Source organism: Schistocerca gregaria, chromosome 2, assembly GCF_023897955.1.
Source record: "Schistocerca gregaria isolate iqSchGreg1 chromosome 2, iqSchGreg1.2, whole genome shotgun sequence".
In the NCBI taxonomy this organism is placed as follows: Eukaryota; Metazoa; Arthropoda; class Insecta; order Orthoptera; family Acrididae; genus Schistocerca; species Schistocerca gregaria.
The window spans coordinates 220826280-220847725 of record NC_064921.1 but is presented as its reverse complement, the minus strand read 5'-3'; the positions used below and the strand labels follow the sequence as shown (position 1 = coordinate 220847725).

Genomic DNA, 21446 nt, shown 5'->3' with positions numbered 1-21446 from the left:
ATCATTATGGTTTGAGGGGGGCAGTGCACAAATGGTTTAATTCATACTTAACTGGAAGAATGCAGAAAGTTGAAATAAGTGGTTCATGTAATGTTAAAACACCAGCTGATTCCTCAAACTGGAGGGCTATCAAGTACAGGGCCCCACAGGGTTCTGTTTTAGGTCCTTTAATGTTCTTGATATACGTTAATGACTTACCATTCCATATTGATGAAGATGCAAAGTTAGTTCTTTTTGCTGATGATACAAGTATAGTAATAACACCCAAAAACCAAGAACTAAGTGATGTAATTGTAAATGATGTTTTTCAGAAAATTATTAAGTGGTTCTCAGCAAACGGACTCTCTTTAAATTTTGATAAAACACAGTATATACAGTTCCGTGCAGTAAATGGCACAACTCCAGTAATAAATACAGACTTTGAACAGAAGTCTGTAGCTAAGGTAGAATTTTCAAAATTTTTAGGTGTGTCCATTGATGAGAGGTTAAACTGGAAGCAACACATCGATGGTCTGCTGAAACGTCTGAGTTCAGCTACGTATGCTATTAGGGTTATTGCAAATGTTGGTGATACGAATCTCAGTAAATTAGCTTACTATGCCTACTTTCATTCACTGCTTTCGTATGGTATCATATTCTGGGGTAATTCATCGCTGAGTAGAAAAGTATTCATTGCTCAAAAACGTGTAATCAGAATAATTGCTGGAGCCCACCACAATCATCCTGCAGATATCTATTTAAGGATCTAGGGATCCTCACAGTAACCTCGCAGTATATATATTCACTTATGAAATTTGTTGTTAATAATCCAACACAGATCAAAAGTTATAGCAGTGTGCATAGCTATAACACCAGGAGAAAGGATGATCTTCATTATGCACGGTTAAATCTGACTTTGGAACAGAAAGGGGTAAATTATGCCGCCACAAAAGTCTTTGGTCACCTACCAAACAGCATCAAAAGCCTGACAGATAGTCAACCAACATTTAAAAATAAATTAAAAGAATTTCTCCTTCTACTCATTGACAGAATTTTTAGATATAAATTAAGGGAGGGGGAAAAAACTTACTTAAACATTAGTCTCATGCAATATTTTGGTGTAACGTAATATCTTGTACAGATCTTTCATTAACCTGACACGTTCCACATCATTACGAAGTGTCGTGTTCATGATCTACGGAACAAGTATTAATCTAACCTAATCTAATCCAGCATTTCACATTTCCAGTGGCTTACGTTAACTTGTGTTACTGCAATGTTAATGAAATATGTCACCTCTACAAATGTATTCGCTAAATTTTATTACCCTATATTAATTAGCTTCTGGCGTTGCGATTTTTGCCATGTGCAGTCCGTTAACGTTCACCCTCATTGGAGCTTCCTAGCACGGATGTGTCCATCGTGATACTATGCACAGGGCCAGGACTCGTCTGAAACGACGGCGTGATACTACTCCTGCATCCCGCGATCCACTTTCTGCGCGCCCCCCTGTCCTGCAGCGTCAAGGGAAACAGCGAAATGGAAGCAGCGAATAGCTATCTGCTGGTGCAGCTGAGGATGTCCACTACGGGCTATAAATGTCATGTGGCAGCGAAATTTGGTAGGTGAGCTAATACGCTAATGCGGAACCGTTTTACACCGGGAAAACTAGTTCCAATATTTGTCACCAGTTGCAAATCTGGCGCTGAATGCAGGAAAGACGTAGAGAAATGTTTCCTTTCGTAAGGGATTAGGAACGCGACGTAGACAGGAAAGGTCAGACAGGAAAGCATGATTCTGATCTTACTATTAACCGCCACTAAAACCAATTTGTGCTATATGAGCACCGGAGAAAGAGCGCGCATACTATAGTATGTAAGCGGAGAGCACGTTGAGAGCCAGTCTGGCTAGTATGGTATTTTCAATATTTTGGAAGACGAATGGCGACTTGTAAGTAACCATAAAAAGTTCCGACCCTGTTAAAGACCTGCGTAATACAGACTTTTAGATTATTTTCTCGAAAGAAAAACGCAAGATGACACTATATTTTTGCGTACCCCTAGTCTGGTAGGGGGACGGCCGTGGCCCCCACCATGCCTCAGGGTATGGGCCCTCTTGCACCGGAGCCGTCGACGAGATGTACTACAGCGTCTTATTGGCACCTAGTGGACATAATTGGAACTAATGTTTAGCAGCGGAAATCGGTTCCGCATTAACTCATTAGTGTATTTACTATGTTTATTTACCATACGATAATTACAGCTAGCACTGGACCTCCGTCAGTAGCTGCGCTTTAATAATAAACACCCGTTATATTGTACAACAGTAAACGGCAGAATCGATTGCCTGCGGATTCCGGTATGTTGTGCAAGACGTTTCGCTTTCTTAGACATGGTATAACACGGTCTTCTCACAAACAACCAACAATCAAATGCAATTTCTGAATGAGAAACAGGCTACGTAATTTCTCCTTACACATAGTATATGTTGTTGTTGTTGTTGTCTTCAGTCCTGAGACTGGTTTGATGCAGCTCTCCATGCTACTCTATCCTGTGCAAGCTTCTTCATCTCGCAGTACCTACTGCAACCTACATCCTTCTGAATCTGCTTAGTGTATTCATCTCTTGGTCTCCCTCTACGATTTTTACCCTCCACGCTGCCCTCCAATGCTAAATTTGTGATCCCTTGATGCCTCAAAACATGTCCTACCAACCGATCCCTTCTTCTAGTCAAGTTGTACCACAAACTTCTCTTCTCCCCAATCCTATTCAATACCTCCTCATTAGTTACGTAATCTACCCATCTAATCTTCAGCATTCTTCTGTAGCACCGCATTTCGAAAGCTTCTATTCTCTTCTTGTCCAAACTGTTTATCGTCCATGTATCACTTCCATACATGGCTACATTTCATACAAATACTTTCAGAAAGGACTTCCTGACACTTAAATCAATACTTGATGTTAACAAACTTCTCTTCTTCAGAAACTCTTTCCTTGCCTTTGCCAGTCTACATTTTATATCCTCTCTACTTCGACCATCATCAGTTATTTTGATTCCCAAATAGCAAAACTCCTTTACTTCTTTAAGTGTCTCATTTCCTAATATAATTCCGTCAGCATCACAAGACGTAATTCGACTACATTCCATTATCCTCGTTTTGCTTTTGTTGATGTTCATCTCATACCCTCCTTTCAAGACACTGTCCATTCCGTTCAACTGCTCTTCCATGCCCTTTGCTGTCTCTGACAGAATTACAATGTCATCGCCGAACCTCAATGTTTTTATTTCTTCCCCATGGATTTGAATACCTACTCCGTATTTTTCATTTGTTTCCTTTACTGCTTGCTCAATATACAGGTTCAACAACATCGGGGAGAGGCTACAACCCTGTCTCACTCCTTTCCCAACCGCTGCTTCCGTTTCATGTCCCTCGACTCTTAAATCTCCAATCTGGTTTCTGTAAAAATTGTAAATAGCCGTTCGCTCCCTGTATTTTACCCCTGCCACCTTCAGAATATGAAAGAGAGTATTCCAGTCAACATTGTCAAAAGCTTTCTCTAAGTCTACAAATGCTAGAAACGTAGGTTTGCCTTTCCTTAATCTTTCTTCTAAGATAAGTCGTAGGGTCAGTATTGCCTCACGTGTTCCAGTGTTTCTACGGAATCCAAACTGATTATCTCCGAGGTCGGCTTCTACTAGTTTTTCCATTCGTCTGTAAAGAATTCGCGTTAGTATTTTGCAGCTGTGGCTTATTAAACTGATTGTTCGGTAATTTTAACATTTGTCAACACCTGCTTTCTTTGGGATTGGAATTGTTATATTCTTCTTTAAGTCTGAGGGTATATCGCCTGTCTCATACATCTTGCTCACCAGCTGGTAGAGTTTCGTCATGGCTGACTCTCCCAAGGCCGTCAGTAGTTCTAATGGAATGTTGTCTACTCCGGGAGCCTTGCTTCGACTCAGGTCTTTCAGTGCTCTGTCAAACTCTTCACGCAGTATCCTACCTCCCATTTCGTCTTCATATACATCCTCTTTCATTTCCATAATATTGTCCTCAAGTACATCGCCCTTGTATAAACCTTCTATATACTCCTTCCACCTTTCTGCCTTCCCTTCTTTGCTTAGAACTGGATTGCCATCTGAGCTCTTGATATTCATACACGTGGTTCTCTTCTCTCCAAAGGTCTCTTTAATTTTCCTTTAGGCAGTATCTATCTTACCCCTATTGAGAAAAGCTTCTACATCCTTACATTTCTCCTCTAGCCATCCCTGCTTAGCCACTTAGCACATCCTGTCGATCTCATTTTCAGACGTTTGTATTTCTTTTTACCTGCTTCGTTTACTGCATTTTTATATTTTCTCCTTTAATCAATTAAATGCAATATTTCTTCTGTTATCCAAGGATTTCTAGCAGCCCTTGTATTTTTACCTACTTTATCCTCTGCTGCCTTCACTACTTCATCCCTCAGAGCTACCCATTCTTCTTCTACTGGGTTTCTTTTCCGCATTGCTGTAAATTGTTCTCTTATGCTCTCCTTGAAACTCTGTACAACCTCTGGTTCTTTCAGCTTATCCAGATCCCATGTCCTTAAATTCCCACCTTTTTGCAGTTTCTTCAGTTTTAACCTACAGGTCATAACCAATAGATTGTGGTCAGAGTCCACATCTGCCCCTGGAACTGTCCTACAATTTAAAACCTGATTCCTAAATCTCTGTCTTACCATTATATAATCTATCTGATACCTTTTAGTATATAGATACATAGTATAGTATATAGATACATAGTATAGTATATAGATACGTAGTATATAGACGGCGTTATTCTCACCTACTTTCTTTGTTTACACCGAAATGGTAATCATCTGCTTATCATAATCATGTGTTTACCTAAGCACGTAGGACACATATGCCGATCTGTTGTTTGTTTTTTCCCGTCTTCCTTGAGTTTATGGCCAGCAGCCAGTAGGATGTTAGTGGTATAAAAGATCTTCTTTGAAGGCTGTGTTATGAAACTGGCACGTTGCTTCCGGATACGATTAATGCCGTAGTACGTCTCATATCTCGTGTGCAACGAGACACTAATTACCAGTACCAGTACTAGCAGTGGCCATTGTGGGATTATGATTGTTGGTTTTGATACAGTCCCGAAAAGATTAAGTACAGGAAAATGAAAATCGACACTGTGAAGTAAGAAAATTCATACGTTTATGAATATTTATTACAATTTTGCTGGTTAACATACGTAAGATTATATAAAGATGAGTCATAAATTCACGTAAGACGCTAGCGACCATTTTAATAAATGTACATAAATTTGTAATTAAGTTGGCAATGTCGCATAAAAGTTCATACAGCAGGTCAATATTGACATTATCGATCACAAAGTATGCATGACATGTTTCGGAATTATTTCTATCTTCAGTAATCCAAGTGCAAAGGTAACACAAGGACAAGAGCCTTACAAGCTGCGTGCTTTACTTGCAATAACAAACTACTAAGCAAGAGTGTCTCTGCGTTAGAGCAATATTGGAAACCTGAATCACTGCCTTGCTAAAGGCCCTGATTAAACAGTTTGTCGTTTCCTTCTTTCTGCTTCCACGAAAATGTCTGTAGGACAGGAACGGCTGTGTTGAGTGTTCATGGGGTGTGGTGTTGTGTTGATACTACAATGGACGATTACAGAGATAAAAGGAAGGGAGACGTTGAAACTCAATAAACGTACGTACTGTCATATCTCTGGTGATCGAGAACAACATGGACTACCCTATCCATGGGAACTACTGAGCAATGGGAGGACGTCTGGAATGATTCGACGTCTGGAATGATTTATGTCACAAAAGCAAAGACTGGCTTTTCTATGTCATGGTATTCACTCACTCCGTGCACACAGGTTTCGGAAGTGAATTACCTCTACTCGTGAACACTCCATGACTATTACAAGTTGTGCTGTTCGTGTGTACCAACCAGGCACATGACTGTGTCTTCACACAGTCACATCAGTGGCTGTGATTCAACACTTACCGACAGTTACTAGACATAAAGTTCTATTTTCATTTGTGCTTTGTGCAATTAACACTGTGTATTCAATGAACTGCAGTTTGCGAAGGTATTAAACGCCGTGTAATCCCTCTAAAAGCTCTGAAACGTCTACATCGTTAATGCTTCTATCCGCCAGACGGTTAACTATGAACTGGCCCAGTCTCACTCCAGTTTATCGTAAGACATGGGTATACAATGTGCTTTTGTCCGCCGAGTACTGTTGATGAAAATCTCCTCCTCCATCAAATTCGAATTGCTGTCTCATCGAGTTCCACCAGGCTTGCATTTGCGATCTCTCCTCCAGAGGCAACTGCGAACTTCATACATAAAAAAGGTGGTCCTTGCATTGTAACACGTACTGTCTGTCATTTGAAAGAGGACGTAGGGATTTCATTCACGAATACGACGTAGATCATATATTCAGTTGTTGTCAAACGGCGAAGTTAAAACTATTTTTGGTTGTCCTATGAGATACTAACAAAGATATTGTGTTATGGCGCGTACTGAGCACAGCTTTCTTCCATCACAATCCTGGTAAGACTTTAGAATGTTCTGCTCAAAAGTACGGCAATATTTTATGAATTTTCCTTGGCGTTTATCTTTCAGCGCACGTAACCAGTTCATTCTTTATGAAGCAAAGTATATTTACACTATATATGACACATTATGTTATTTACAGTCATCTTACGTACAGCATGTTTGCACTCCGGATCCATGAAATAAATGTTTTTAAGAATGCGCAAAACAGAGAATAAGTTGTGTTTCAGACAAAACAACAAAACATTCATCGCTGCACGTATGAGGCTGTCACCGATACATGATGAACAAGTCAAGTTTCACTCTCACCCTCAAACAGTTTTGCCGTTTCTTTCTTCTGTAGAAATGTCGTTTTTTAGGAGAAACGTTGCATGTTTGTATGAAGAATACTTGCATATGCTTTAAGCTTTGGCAGAATGGTGTCGCTTTACAGAGATACTATGCAGACAATAGCTGCACAAGCCACTTCATGGGAAAGAAGGTATGTTTACGTCTCTCAAATATTTTCGAAAGTCTAGCTTCAGTGTTCACCTTAACGAAATGTAAAGAGTGTGAAGAAGACACATACACAACTAGTACGTATGTGTATATATATATATATATATATATATATATATATATATATATATATATATATATATGTGTGTGTGTGTGTGTGCGTGTGTGTGAGAGAGAGAGAGAGAGAGAGAGAGAGAGAGAGAGAGAGAGAGAGAGAGAGAGAGAGAGAGAGACATAAAGCTACAGTGAAAAAAATTGACAGACAGAATCGGAAAGACTTGAAAATTGAAATAGAGAATAGCAGAGAGACAGTGATAAGAGAGAAATAGAAGGCAATATGAAGACAAAATAAAGGCGCTGAAAACATAAGCGGAGAAGAAGAGAGGGAACGATAGTTAATTAGGGGACATACTGTGGAGTGCGTTCAGCAACCTTTCGTCTTTAGCAACTGTTTGCCATTACAGTCACATGTTTGTTATAGGACTATGATATTTTGTGTAGGTGGCAGTCAGAAGACATCACCATTGGGAGCTGTAGGATGGCTTTACTTTATTCAGTGATAAGTATCGACAGCATTACCACCATCAGACCGATGTAACTGAATCAGATGAGTCCTTTAGGTCTGTACTACAAGGGCAAATCAAAAAGTCTTTGTCCTTATCCTTTTTCAGCCAAATTGCAGCTGTTAATGAGGTAAACATATACATTCCCACCGTTCGACCTTTCTTGGTTCGTGCCGGCCTTATTTGCCAGTAGCACCACCACACGGGCCTGCTGTGAGGTGTTAAAGATGGCGCTTGTGCTTCACACGTTCACTGCATTAGGGCAATTACCTGTGATTCCTGTTCTATGGAGCAAAGAACGAACGCCCATCGGGATCAACAGGGTAATTCAGCCCACATATGGGGAAAACGGTGTCGCTGTGAAAAGTGTAAAGTGGTGGTGTTCGTGAGTTCGACAAAGACCGTGAAGTCTTGCATGACAATGAGTGGTCGGGTAGGCCGCAATTGTCGCCGACTGACGACAACATTTCCCATGTGCATGAAATGGTGAAATCAAATCGGTGTGTGCACATCACGTGTGAAGTCTGCCATCAGGCAAAGGCGCCGAGGGGTTCTCGATGCAGACCACATAATCCTGCTCCACGCGAATGGGAGACTCCATGTGACAAACAGAACTGACAAAAAACTCCGGGCATTTCACTCAGAGGTTCTGGACCACCCACCATACAGTCTAGACCTCGCCCCTGATGGTTTACACACTATCGTACCGCTGGTAGGGCAGAGACAGCCGGCCGGTGAGGCCGAGCGGTTCTAGGCACTTCAGTCTGGAACCGTGCGACCGCTACGGTCGGGGATTCGAATCCTACCTTGGGCAATGATGTGTGTGATGTCCTTAGGTTAGTTAGGTTTAAGTAGTTCTAAGTTTTAGGGGACTGATGACCTCAGATGTTAAGTTCCATAGTGCTCAGAGCCATTTGAACCATTTAGGACAGCGATTTATAACTAACGGGGAAGCCAGGACAGCAGTCGAACAGGGGTTCCATTTTCAGCCGGACGAATACTACCGCAGCGACATCTCAAATTTAGTCCTGCGATGTGGCAAATGAATGAACTTGTGTGGGGACTACGTGGAAAAATAGTGTAAGATACGTACTATAGGATGTTTTTTTGTTCAATACCAGCATGTACCTTACTTTGGGTAGCAAAAAAAAAAATGTGCAAAGACTTTCTGATTTGACCTCGTACTATCTTTAGACACGTACACTACTGGCCATTAAAATTGCTACACCAAGAAGAAATGCAAATCATAAACGGGTATTGATTAGAGAAATATATTATACTATAACTGACATGTGATTACATTTTAACGCAATTTGGGTGCATAGATGCTGAGAAATCAGTAACCAGAACAACCACCTCTGGCCGTAATAACGGCCTTGATACGCCTGGCCATTGAGTCAAATAGTGCTTAGATGGCATGTACAGCTAGCTGCCCATGCAGCTCCAACACGATACCACAGTTCATCAAGAGCAGTGACTGGCGTATTGTGACGAGCCAGTTGCTCGGCCACCATTGACCAGACGTTTTCAGTTGGTGAGACATCTGGAGAATGTGGTGGCCACGGCAGCAGTCGAACATTTTCTGTATCCGGAGAGGCCCGTGCAGGACCTGCAACATGCGGTCGTGCATTATCCTGCTGAAATGTAAGGTTTCGCAGGGATAGAATGAAGGGCAGAGACACGGGTCGTAACGAATCTGAAATGTAACGTCCACTGTTCAAAGTGTCGTCAATACGAACAAGAGGTGACACGCTTCCAATGTGCGTTCACCGCGGATGCGACCATGATGATGCTGTAAACAGAACCTGGATTCGTCCGAAAAAATGACGTTTTGCCATTCATGCACGCAGGTTCGTCGTTGAGTACACCATCGCATTCACTCCTGTTCTGACGCAGCGTCAAGGATAGCCGCAGTCATGGTATCCGAGCTGATACTCCATGCTGCTGCAAACGTCGTCGAACTGTTCATGGAGATGGTTGTTGTCTTGCAAAGGTCCCCATCTGATGACTCAGGGATCGAGACGTGGCTGCAGGATCCGTTACAGCCATGCGGATAAGATGCCTGTCATCTCGACTGCTAGTGATACGAGGCTGTTGGGATTCAGCACGGCGTTCCGTATTACCCTCCTGAACCGACCGATTCCATATTCTGCTAACAGTCATTGGATCTCGACCAACGCTAGCAGCAAAGTCCGAATACGATAAATCGCAATTGCGATAGACTACAATCCGACCTTTATCAAAGTCGGAAACGTGATGGTACGCATTTCTCCTCCTCACACGAGGAATCACAACAACGTTTCACCAGGTAACGCCGGTCAACTGCTGTTTGAGTACGAGATCCCCGTAGGAAACTTTCATGTCAGCACGTTGTAGGTGTTGCCACCTACCGACGCCAACCTTGTGTGAAAAGCTAATCATTTGCATATCACAGCATCTTCTTCCTGTCGGTTAAATTTCGCGTCTGTAGCAATTTTAATGGCCAGTAGTGTAGTTTACCGGTAGATCTGTATTTACCGCATTGTGACTTGTTACAGTAGAAGAAAGGGAGAGAGAGAGAAAGAGAGAGAGGCAGACAGAAAGACAGAGAATCGATGGTATCCAGCATATGTCACTTCTGTAAGTTGCTCAGCCTTTGGAAAGTGATTTGCATCCAAATTTAGTCTTCCAAAGAGAATGTGGAAGTGCAGGTAAGAAGAGAGAGATAAATAGAAGAGAAAAAGAAGACTGAAATAAGGAATAAATAACGGAGGATACGCAAACGAGAGAGCAACACGAGGATACAGTTCTTGTCCACTGTTGGGGGAGAGATTAGCTAGTGTGCAAAAAAGGGCAGCTCGTTTTGTATTTTCACGTTATAGGGGAGAGAGTGTGGCAGATATGATACGCGAGTTGGGATGGAAGTCATTACAGCATAGACGTTTTTCGTCGCGGCGAGACCTTCTTACGAAATTTCAGCCACCAACTTTCTCTTCCGAATGCGAAAATATTTTGTTGAGCCCAACCTACATAGGTAGGAATGATCATCAAAATAAAATAAGAGAAATCAGAGCTCGAACAGAAAGGTTTAGGTGTTCGTTTTTCCCGCTCGCTGTTCGGGAGTGGAATAGTAGAGAGATAGTATGATTGTGGTTCGTTGAACCCTCTGCCAAGCACTTAAATGAGAATTGCAGAGTAGTCATGTAGATGTAGAAGTGTCGCAACGCTGCACTGAGCTGTGACAGAGACACACAAAAGCGCCTCCAGCAGCCATCGCCTATTCCAACGCCCGCGCTCGTAGCCTCGGTTGAAGCGCCCCCGCCTCGCGCTGCAGGTTGAGTCACACTCGCCAGCAGAGCTGCCGGCTCCGTGGAGCGGCAAGGCTGGCGAGGCCGCCCGGCGTAATTTTCACAGCTGAGCAGCACATCCGCGTACACGGCTGCGCGCCACATCGGGACGAAATGTCACGCAAATGCCGCAAAGCGGTGCGACCTGTAGACGCCCGCGGCCTGATCTCCATCTGTGGTCGCAAGTCATCGCAACAGGCAGCGCGCGGCCTGGTCTCTCCATATTTCGTTCGTTCACCACCTGTGTCACCTAGATAACTGAAAACAAGTGACTGCCGGGCGATTTGTCTTATGTACTGTTGGAATTCGTAGATCACGCGTAACTGTTACTCCAAGGAGATGCCAAACACGTACAGAACATTCCATGTTGTTTCAGTAGTCTGGACAGGAAAATAACATTGTAATGTTTAAGTCTCTTCGCCGTGCTTCTATGAGCGAGTCGACTGGGGTTCAGCAGTTGTTTGTGTAGGCTGCCTGACACACACGTAAACTCAACACACAAATGACTAAATAAGCCATTCTATGGTCAGGTTGAATTGGACACAATCGTACAACTGATAAATTGTTAATCATTTACGCTGAAAAGCGCTAATGCAGCTGAATTTGCACTATCGACAAAAATAAAATGTAATTCAATTCATATAATTATACTTTCCAGTTAAAGAGAATAGTGTACGTTCCTCCGAATGGTATTTGTAGTACAATGCCATAATAACAATGAGACTACAATTCAATGAACTCCGACGATATTTTTTTTTAATATAAAGGGTCGCCTCATCGGTACTTTGGGGGAGAAAATGATTGAGTGAGAAAAAGTAATCTCAAAAACACTAATTTATTTGCACTCAAGAAATATTGTTTATGTTGAAGTTGGATTGATTTATAATTGGTTTGATAATAAAACGTGAAAAGTAATGTATCTACAATGTTAACACATTTCTGAATCACCAGTATGGCAATATCCAGATTTATTAATGCTGTATTTGTGCATGCAAATTCTCCTTGGAAGACTGTAAATTTGGATGCCAATCACGTTCCAAAGTCTCGGAATCTCACAAAAGTGACATATATGGGGTACCGTCGACTTTTGATGCAGGTATGACACAAAACTAACAATAAAAAGCAATCACAAGTTGCAAAATTGTGAGCTATGCAGAGCAAAGACGACACAAGTGTTAAAAGCGGGCCGGCCGCGATGGTCTCGCGGTTCTAGGCGCGCAGTCCGGAACCGTGTGACTGCTACGGTCGCAGGTTCGAATCCTGCCTCGGGCATGGATGTGTGTGATGTCCTTAGGTTAGTTAGGTTTAAGTAGTTCTAAGTTCTAGGGGACTGATGACCACAGCAGTTGAGTCCCATAGTGCTCAGAGCCATTTGAACCATTTTTTGTTAAAAGCGACGCTTAACTCCAAAACAGCTCAAAGAGAACAACAAGACGTGAACCGCCTACGTGTGCTCACCCCAAAATCGACTGCCGACTGCTGACTCCCTGTTCGGCCACCCTTCTCAAAACTACCTTAGGAGTGGAGTAAACTGCAAGGTTTGTCACACTGAGAACTGTAAATCTCCCTCTCTCTTCCTGTACCCACGAAACGCTTGCAGAAATTTCTTCTCCAACATTTGCTGCATCCTCTAAAATTTGGCAGCTTGCTGTCTCTCGACTTATGATTAATGGAATGATGTCTGGACGTGTAAATGCAAATCGCTTCCCACGCTCTTTACTGAAACATAGCAGTGGCTCTGTTTTCTGCTTCTGCATTTAGGACAACCTATGAGCTCTTACTGAAACTCACATGGCTTGCACCACTTGGAAAGGCACTTTTGAAGTACTCTGGTTTTAGAGGTAACCAAAGCAGCCTATTCGTGCGCCCATTGCCCGTGGGAGTTCCTGGTGGGGTATCTCCAGCATTTCAGCTATTGTTTACCCAATTCCTAAAACTTGCCGGTGGCGTGTCTCGCCATATTCAAGTAACTGGCAGAAACAGGAGATAAAAATCCCAAAATTCACATGATATTTTCAGCGGAACATGAACGAGAGAAGTGTGCTAATTGCCTGGGCACAACAATACATATACATTCAAAAGTTATAGGAAAGACGCAATATACATTTGGTGGACAGGAATAGGGATACACCACAAACGCAATACATCACTACCTCTAATGACTGACGTTCAAAACGGCTTTCAGTTGTCTCGGAATAGATAAATGCAAATCCAACCTTCGTCTGTTCATTTCAGATGGAGAGTGGGACAACGGATTGCCAGTATTGGTAACACCTTCAGATGTGAGCTTAACTCTCTTTGTAGAAATGTGACCATTCTTGGTGACACGCTCCACCGTCATCAAGACCCCTTACTGGAAAAAAAAACTGGACTTATCACCATAATTGGGGATAAAATTCAAACTCAGCGTCATCAGGTCTGCTCGTGCATGAAATACCTGCTGCACACGCGATTGTGGTGTGTAGTGGACACAAGCCCATGCAAGCACTGGGGAGAAGTAAACGTTGGTAAATCAGAGCTGTGGCAATTAGATTATCTAAACATAAGAGAAGCCGGAGACTATGATGCGTATCGCCTTACGTCTTGACAATTTAGGTCGTTACAGCAGTGAAGAGACGTGCAGCGTGAGTCATGTGCAGGGTAGGTGGCGTCAGGTGCCAGAGTGAAAGTAGTTTCCATGCGAGCTGGTAGAGCTCACTAGCTGACGGACACTGAGATGTCATTTTTATTTCCAGTTCTGTTTGTTTCATTTCCTAATTGTTTATTAACTATATTAACGACATACGAGACAATCTGAGTTGCCGTCTTAGATTGCTGTCATTTACCGTCTTGTAAGGTCATCAGATGATCAAAACGACCTGCAAAATGATTAGATAAGAAATCTGTATGACGTGAAAAGTGGCAATTGACCCTGAATAAAGAAAAGTGCGAAGTTATTCACATGAGTACTAAAAGAATAAGCTAAATTTCGATTACGCGATAAGTCACACGAATCTGAAGGCTGTAAATTCAACTAAACACTTACGGATTACAATTACAAATAACGTAAATTGGAACCATTACATAGATAATATTGTTGGTAGAGCAAACCAAAGACTGCGATTCATTGGCAGAACACTTAGAAGGTGCAGCAATTCTACCAAAGAGACTGCTTACACAACGCTTGTCCGCCGTATTCTGAAGTACTGTTGTGCGGTGTGGGATCCGCATCAGATGGGACTGACGGATGACATCGAAATAGTACAAAGAAGGGCAGCTCGTTTTGTATTATGGCGAAACAGGGGAGATAGGGTCACAGACATTATACGTGAATTGGAGCGGCAATCACTAAAACAAAGGCGTTTTTCGTTACGGCGGGTTCTTTTCATGAAACTTCAATCACCAGTTTTCTCCTCCGATTGCGAAAACATTCTGTTGTCACCCACCTACATAGGGAGAATTGATCCATCACGATAAAATAAGAGAAATCAGGGCTCGCGTGCCGTTCGAGAGTGGAACGGTCGAGAGACAGCATTAAGGTAGTTCATTGAACCGTCTGCCAGGCACTTTATTCTGAATAGCACAGTAATCACGTAGATGTAGATTTGCAATCGTCATGTGGTGTGGCTAGCTCCTCCCGTCGGATAGACCGTTGGTCTGGTGCAAGTCTTTTGAGTTGATGCCACTTCTTGTCGATGGGGATGAAATGACTATCAGGCCAACACAACACTCAGTCCCTGAGCGGAGATAATCTCCGATCCAGCCGGAAATCGAACCTGGGCCTCTTGGCATGACATTCTGCCGCGCTGACCACTTAGCTACCGGGGTGGACCCTTTCCTATCATTTGTTAGAAAGTGTTCTCGTGCTTCGTTGTAATGAAGCTAGCTGCGTGAAAACAATGTACTTCAGAAACCAAAAACGAATCAAATTATGTCAAAATTAAAAACAAATCGATAAAATGCGGTTAATCGATTGATCATTTATATCTAAATACTTGGTCAGCGTTTCTGGACAATATATAATTGTGTTAAGTTATGAGAGTGAATGAATGTGTGAATGTGAAAAAATGTTTTATGTGAAGTTTTTATAGTATACATTGAAATAACTGGTCTCATGAGGAATGTTTGAGAATGGTGTGTGTGAGTTAGTTATTCATCCCAAAGAATTTCCTATAAACTATTTCGTCAGTTTAGGGTACTGGGGAAATGAGATTATGATTTTGGCAAAGTAATATTGTTAAGAGGGAGTTACTTTTATATTTGTGGGTTTCAAAACTTATTTATGTTAATATACTGTTCTGATTCAGTGACGAATTTTGATTGATTCTGTAGAAACGCTTGGGATTGAGCGGCTTTGATGCTGCTTTCCAATTGGCTGTGATGCTTTTCTGCCAATCAGAAAGTAGCATGTTTGCGCGAATTTTGAGATCTAGAAATTTCTTTTATGTGGAGAGATGAGTAGAGTCAGGGCTTGCATCTCATATTGATCAGACCCACTGATAGGTGCTTCGATAAATATTATTAATATTGTAATGTTTCAGTACCGAAATGTTTGAGAAGTGCCTTAAAGTGTAGGAGAGTTAGATTTAATGCACGGTGTGAAATTTAGAACTTTAGATGACGTTTTAAGTAACTGAATTCCACGTGGCGTGTTGCTTACTAGCGAACGTGAACATTTTGTTACGTGAGACTGATTATAGCAACTTTTCAGCGAGCTTTTCTAAAAGAAGCAATCCGTTTGTAAACTTTCTATGAAGGATATGCAATAATTGTCGTAAACGGCCTACAGTTATGAATGATGTGTACGGCTTAGAGACAGGCTTCGTAGTAACTAGTGTACGCAAGATTAACGTAACAGAGTGAAATTTTGCGGACGTAAACGCTTTCATTTAACTGTTATTAACCTTCAACCGACAAAACATTGTTTAGTGCGATTTGTGGTTACGAGGTGGACAACTGTTATTTTTATAGCTTTTTCCGACTGAGAAGAGCGTTTCAAAACTTCATGGAGGCGTACGTGTGACAAGACATTCACCACAAGGTGACTGGTGGGAAATAAATTAGCAACAGCACCGAACCGCGCTGCAGCAAGTAGGAAAGACGCTTCAGCCTATGTGAAAAATCTTTCACCACTAAACTACCCATATGATATATATTGTGAAGTTTTATGTACCGGGTGATCAAAAAGTCAGTATAAATTTGAAAACTGAATAAATCACGGAACAACGTAGATAGAGCGGTACAAATTGACACACATGCTTTGTATGACATGGGGATTTATTAGAACCGAAAAAATATAAAAGTTTAAAAAATGTCCGACAGATGGCGGTTCATCTGATCAGAATAGCAATAATTAGCATAGTCTTTCAGCATGCCTACAGATGTCGGTCGATCACGATACACTTGCAACTTCAGGCAACCCCAAAGCCAATAATCGCACGGACAGAGGTCTGTGGACGTGGGAAGCGAAGCATGACGAAAGTGGCGGCACAGCCCACGATCATCACCACCCGGTACTTCTAAGAAAATACTTGATGTAGATAATCTTGTGAGACAAAATTATCAAACATAATCATTCCTGTTTCCCCAGCAAATTTTCAGCTATGCAAAGGTTAGATTACAATAGTAAATTAAACTTCGTATTTCATATGTTCCTAGATTTAACGACTTCCACATAAAACTTTGTTCATCTTTGTTCAGTGTAACGATTTCTGTGTAACATCGAAGTAATATCTTCTTTTGTAAACATCCTGTATTTTATTGTTTTTTGTGTCTTCTATATACTTCCATGATTTTCCGCAACAGTAATATCTATGTAAATAGCACGTCATTTTATCTGTGATTGTGACATTCAGTTGACTGCTTTTAATGGCCTAAGATTCGTGGTCAAATAAACAATATTTAGCTGAGCATTAGGAAAGTGTTTCTTAATTCATATTAAACTGAGTTATCTGGCACAACATCTTCGTGTCACCATATATGTCACTCATAATAGCACAAGATATCAGCAAAGGCGTTGTGTTACGTACGATAATCTTTAAAGAGTACTTACCTTGGCTTCAGCTCAAGAAGCTTCCATACAGCGCCAATTATCTGTAAAAGAAAGAACAGATAGTTAAAAAGATCAGGTTAGTGCGGTATGCGTTTCATAATGTTAGTTAAGTGTTATCACATACAAGAATTTTTAATGTAAATATATAAAAATGTATGGTAATTCGTCATAGAATTCAAAGAGACAAAATATTGAAAAGAAGAAAAACGTAATTGCTTCCGTTTGTGAGAAGGAAATAAATTACAAATAAGCTGTTTCTGCTCTTTGGCGTAAGTATACCAAGCCATTTCGCGTTAACATCCCACAAAAGTGAAAGTAGTCAACGTAGCTAGCTTGTTTGGAGTGGACGGTACATGATTATAGGATGAAACCTTTGGCATTTCGGCACTGATTTCAGAGGGGTCACAGGCGGTCATGACCTCACCAGTATTAACTGTGTAATTCTGGAACGTGGGTTTCAGGGAAGCACTAAGCTAAATTTAGCGAGACTAAGATAGGTATCACGCGAACTTAACACGTACCTTCGAACAAATAGATAAGTTATGTACCCTGATGCGAAGGACTTTTGTTTAAGGAAAGCAGTCGAGGTCTCTGTCTAACTAGTAGTAGTGTTGGAGAGGAAAGGGAATGCCCGATTCGTTTCCAGCATAGTGCTTCTGTTACCGGATATCCAAATTACAAGAATGAATGTGTAACTACGACGGATTGGCCTCTGGAGCAGTTGTAGATTTAATTGAGTGGTGTTAAAAAGACAGAGTAAGTTGTAGCTGATATTCTACAATGAGAATTAATTACCTACTCACAAGCTAAATCACCAGCTGCAAGTATCTCTAGGTGACTCTGGATGATAGATCAGACTTATGTGCCCACATAAATGTAACCTACTCTAAATGTGACTACTCCTAACTTTTTTCATTTCAATAATGTGGCAATATTACCCGTCATAGTGTGTTATCAGCGAGAGTATGGGCGTGTAGACTGAGGATGGTGACAGAGAAACTGTCTGTCGTGTAGGTGCAGCGAGAAATTCTATGTTGCTCTCGTAAATTGGCATAACATCAACTGACTCGATACCAGTCCTGTGCACATGTCATGATCCATACCAAGATTATTTAAATAGAACGCAGGGAAAAAAAGTACTCAGTTGTGATTGTACGACACCTACCAAGTTCTACGGGAATATCTAACTTCAGAGTTCAGGCGGTAAGAACAGCCTCAGGGCACTCCTGACCGCAAGGCGGTAACAGATGTGAAGAAATTTAGGCTCAAGAACGAAACGACTCCAGTCTTTCGACATACATCCAAAAGAGACCAAGTTGACCACCTAATGTGAGCCCACGGTAGATGATTGTGAAGTGCCACACCCGAAAGGGTTGGGGTTGCGTTGTTTGGGGGAAGAGACCAAACAGCGATGTCATAGGTCTAATGGGATTAGGGAAAGACTGGGAAGGAAGTCGGCCGTGCCCGTTCAAAGGAACCATCCCGGCATTTTTTCGTCGTCCTCCCGAATGCGAGTCCAGTGTGCTAACCACTGCACCACCTCGCTCGGTGTACTCTAGGGAGTGGAGGGGAAAGAACGGCTGAATCGATAACGATACAAATGAAGGAAAATAATTTCAGTGAACCTTCGACGTGTATTAGTTTCCGAAGCCGTCTTCGGAACTGAAGTCGACAATGCAGACGGGATCTTCAGTACCTAACTTATCACCCAAGCTGTGAAACAGGAGAAATCAGTACATCTGTAGACCGTTGACTTGATTTAGGATATATGAGATGCGGAAAAGAATCAGGAAGTAGATTAACCTTATCTGTAAGATAACTCACTGAGATCACATGAAAACTGTAAATGTGGCATGAACCCATTGTTTTTTTTTTTTTGAAATGATTAGCTATTTCTATTTTTCCCAAGTTTTTTCTTCTTTCCATTTTCTCTTCGTCGGTTTTTATTCTTAAGACTTCACTTTTGTTATCATTATTATTATTATTATTATTATTATTATTATTATAAATGTTATTAATAGACTATATTTATTGTGGAAGTATTAGATGGAGGGTAGTAAAACCTGTTTGGTAACTAAATACTACACCACATATTTGTTGGAAGAAACAATTACAGGCCAGCACACACTGTGGACACAACCGCAGGGAACCAGGTCGCAAGCTTATACGAGGCAGTGTTAAAAGTAATTATAAAAAATTTTATGGTTGCTTTGTGCATATTGTTTCAAAAACTTTATTAAAAAAGCATTACTTAGCTAGATAGTTTACAATAAAATAAATAAATAAATAAATAGATAAATAAAAAAATTATGTCAGGTATAGAATTTCCATGAGTACGTGGGTTTTGCAGGTGACTTGCATTTTTACCAGATTTTATTCTGGAGACAGTGAAATTCATTGGAGTAGGTGTGATGGACTATTGTTTTTGGTCGATGACGTATTGACTATTAGACTATTGACGACTATTTATGAGAACTTGATATATCAAAGAAAGCTATGCGTGACCCTGGTTCCCAGAATTCCTGAAGACAGACGTTGACTGTGGATATTGTATCACAGACAGTCCTTTTGACTGTTCGCAGATGTCACTAACCCGCCCAAAGATGTAAACAACCATGCACGAGTAGCGACTATTAGATGGAGGGAGTTCGACAGCCGATCAGTTCCAGTCATTCCACCAGCAAGGAGGTATACGGCTCGTATCGTCTGTAGTTCAACCATGCCTAGGCGGTCAATACCGCGGTTCGATCGCGTCAGCATTGTTACTTTGTGCCAGGAAGGGCTCTCAGCAAGGGAAGCGCCCAGGCGTCTCAGAGTGAATGAAAGCGATGTTGTTCGGAGACGAAGGAGATACAGAGCGACAGGAACTGTCGATGTCATGCCTCTCACAGGCCACCCAACGACTACTAATTCAGTGGATGACCGCTACCTATGGATTATGGCTCGGAGGAATAACTTAGCAAAGCCACCATGTTGAACAACGCTTTTCGTGCAGTCACAGGACGTTATGACTCAAACTGTGCGCAACTTCACTCCCGACGTCCATGGCGAGGCCCGTCTTTGCAACCACGACACCATGTTGCGCGGTACAGATGGGCCAAAAAAAAAAAAAAAAAAAAAAAAAAAAAAAAAAAAAAAAAAAAAAAAAAGCGGAATGGACCACTCAGGATTGGTATCACATTCTCTTCACCGATGGGAGTCGCATATGCCTGCAACCAGACAATAGTCGGAGACGTGTTTTCACGCAACCCGGTCAGGTTGAACGCCTTAGACACACGGTTCAGCGATTGTAGCAATGGGGAAGTTCCCTCCTGTTTTGAGGTGGGGTTGACATACGCCGCTGGTGGTCATGAAGGCGTCGTAACGGCTGTACGAAATGTGAATGCCATTCTTCGACAGATAGTGCAACCATATCGGCAGCATATAGGCGAGGCATTCGTCTTCATGGACGACAATTTGCGACTCCATAATGCACATCTTGTGAATGACTATTTTCAGGATTGCGACATCGCTTGACTAGAGTGACCAGCATGTTATCCAAGCATGAACCCTATCGAACATGCCTGGCAGACTGAAATGAGCTGTTTATGGACGACGCGACCCGCCAACCGCTCTGACGGATCTACGCTGAATCGCCGTTGAGGAGTGAGACAATCTGTACCGCCGGTGCCTTGATGGACTTGTGGATAGTATGGCACAACGATTACAGGCATTCATCAATGCAAGAGGACGTCTCATTTGGTATTAGAGGTACCGGTATGTACAGCAATATGAACCACCACCTCTGAAGGTCTCGCTGTATGGTGCTAGAACACGCAATGTGTGGTTTTCATGAGCAATAAAAAGAAAGGAAATGATGTTTTGTTGATATCTATTCCAATTTTCTGTACACAACATTTTCATTTTTGCCTGCGACAACAAAGATGGATGAAGTACCAGAAATAAATGAATACGGTTCTAATCCCCCGGTTCCCACTAAGGTTTTAGAAAGGTTTTCCTTGATTGTAAGGCGTAAGTAGGAAGTGGTAAGGTCCTCCATTTCTTCCCAACTGGGATGCTCCAGTTGGCCTCTATCAGCTTTTCTGATAAATGCCTGAAGAGCAACGCGACTCTTAATGTGGCAGATCTCGAGCAGCCCACATCAATCCTAGGAGTGGAGAACGTAAAGACTAAAAGAAAAAAAAAGTCCAAATACAATTATTACTCTCTATTGGTCTATCATGGCCAGGGGACTTCGGCTGGTAAAGCAAATGTCAATGTCAATAAAGCTTACTGACAGCTGTGTGCTTTAAGATATCATTTTATTTTATTTTGAAGACCACCAGTTTCAGCATTTCATTATGCCATCTTCAGCCCCCATACGCGTCTATCCAAATAAACGAACTTGTCCTTATAGCGCCATAAATCTCTGGATATCGTGAATTCAGTCGCTACACTATTGCTTCATTCGAAGACGTGATAGCTGTGACGTCT

General features: G+C 41.8%; 1 protein-coding gene across 1 annotated transcript in view; it reads right to left on the bottom strand.

Moving 5' to 3' along the window:
* Window positions 1-21446, bottom strand: part of LOC126336721 (Ig-like and fibronectin type-III domain-containing protein 1) — a 2308230-nt gene that overhangs the window by 1429025 nt on the left and 857759 nt on the right. Inside the window, exon 2 of the mRNA XM_050000693.1 lies at window positions 16974-17014. The gene's annotated coding sequence lies outside the window, so the exon portion shown is untranslated. The remainder of the gene's footprint in view (window positions 1-16973; window positions 17015-21446) is intronic.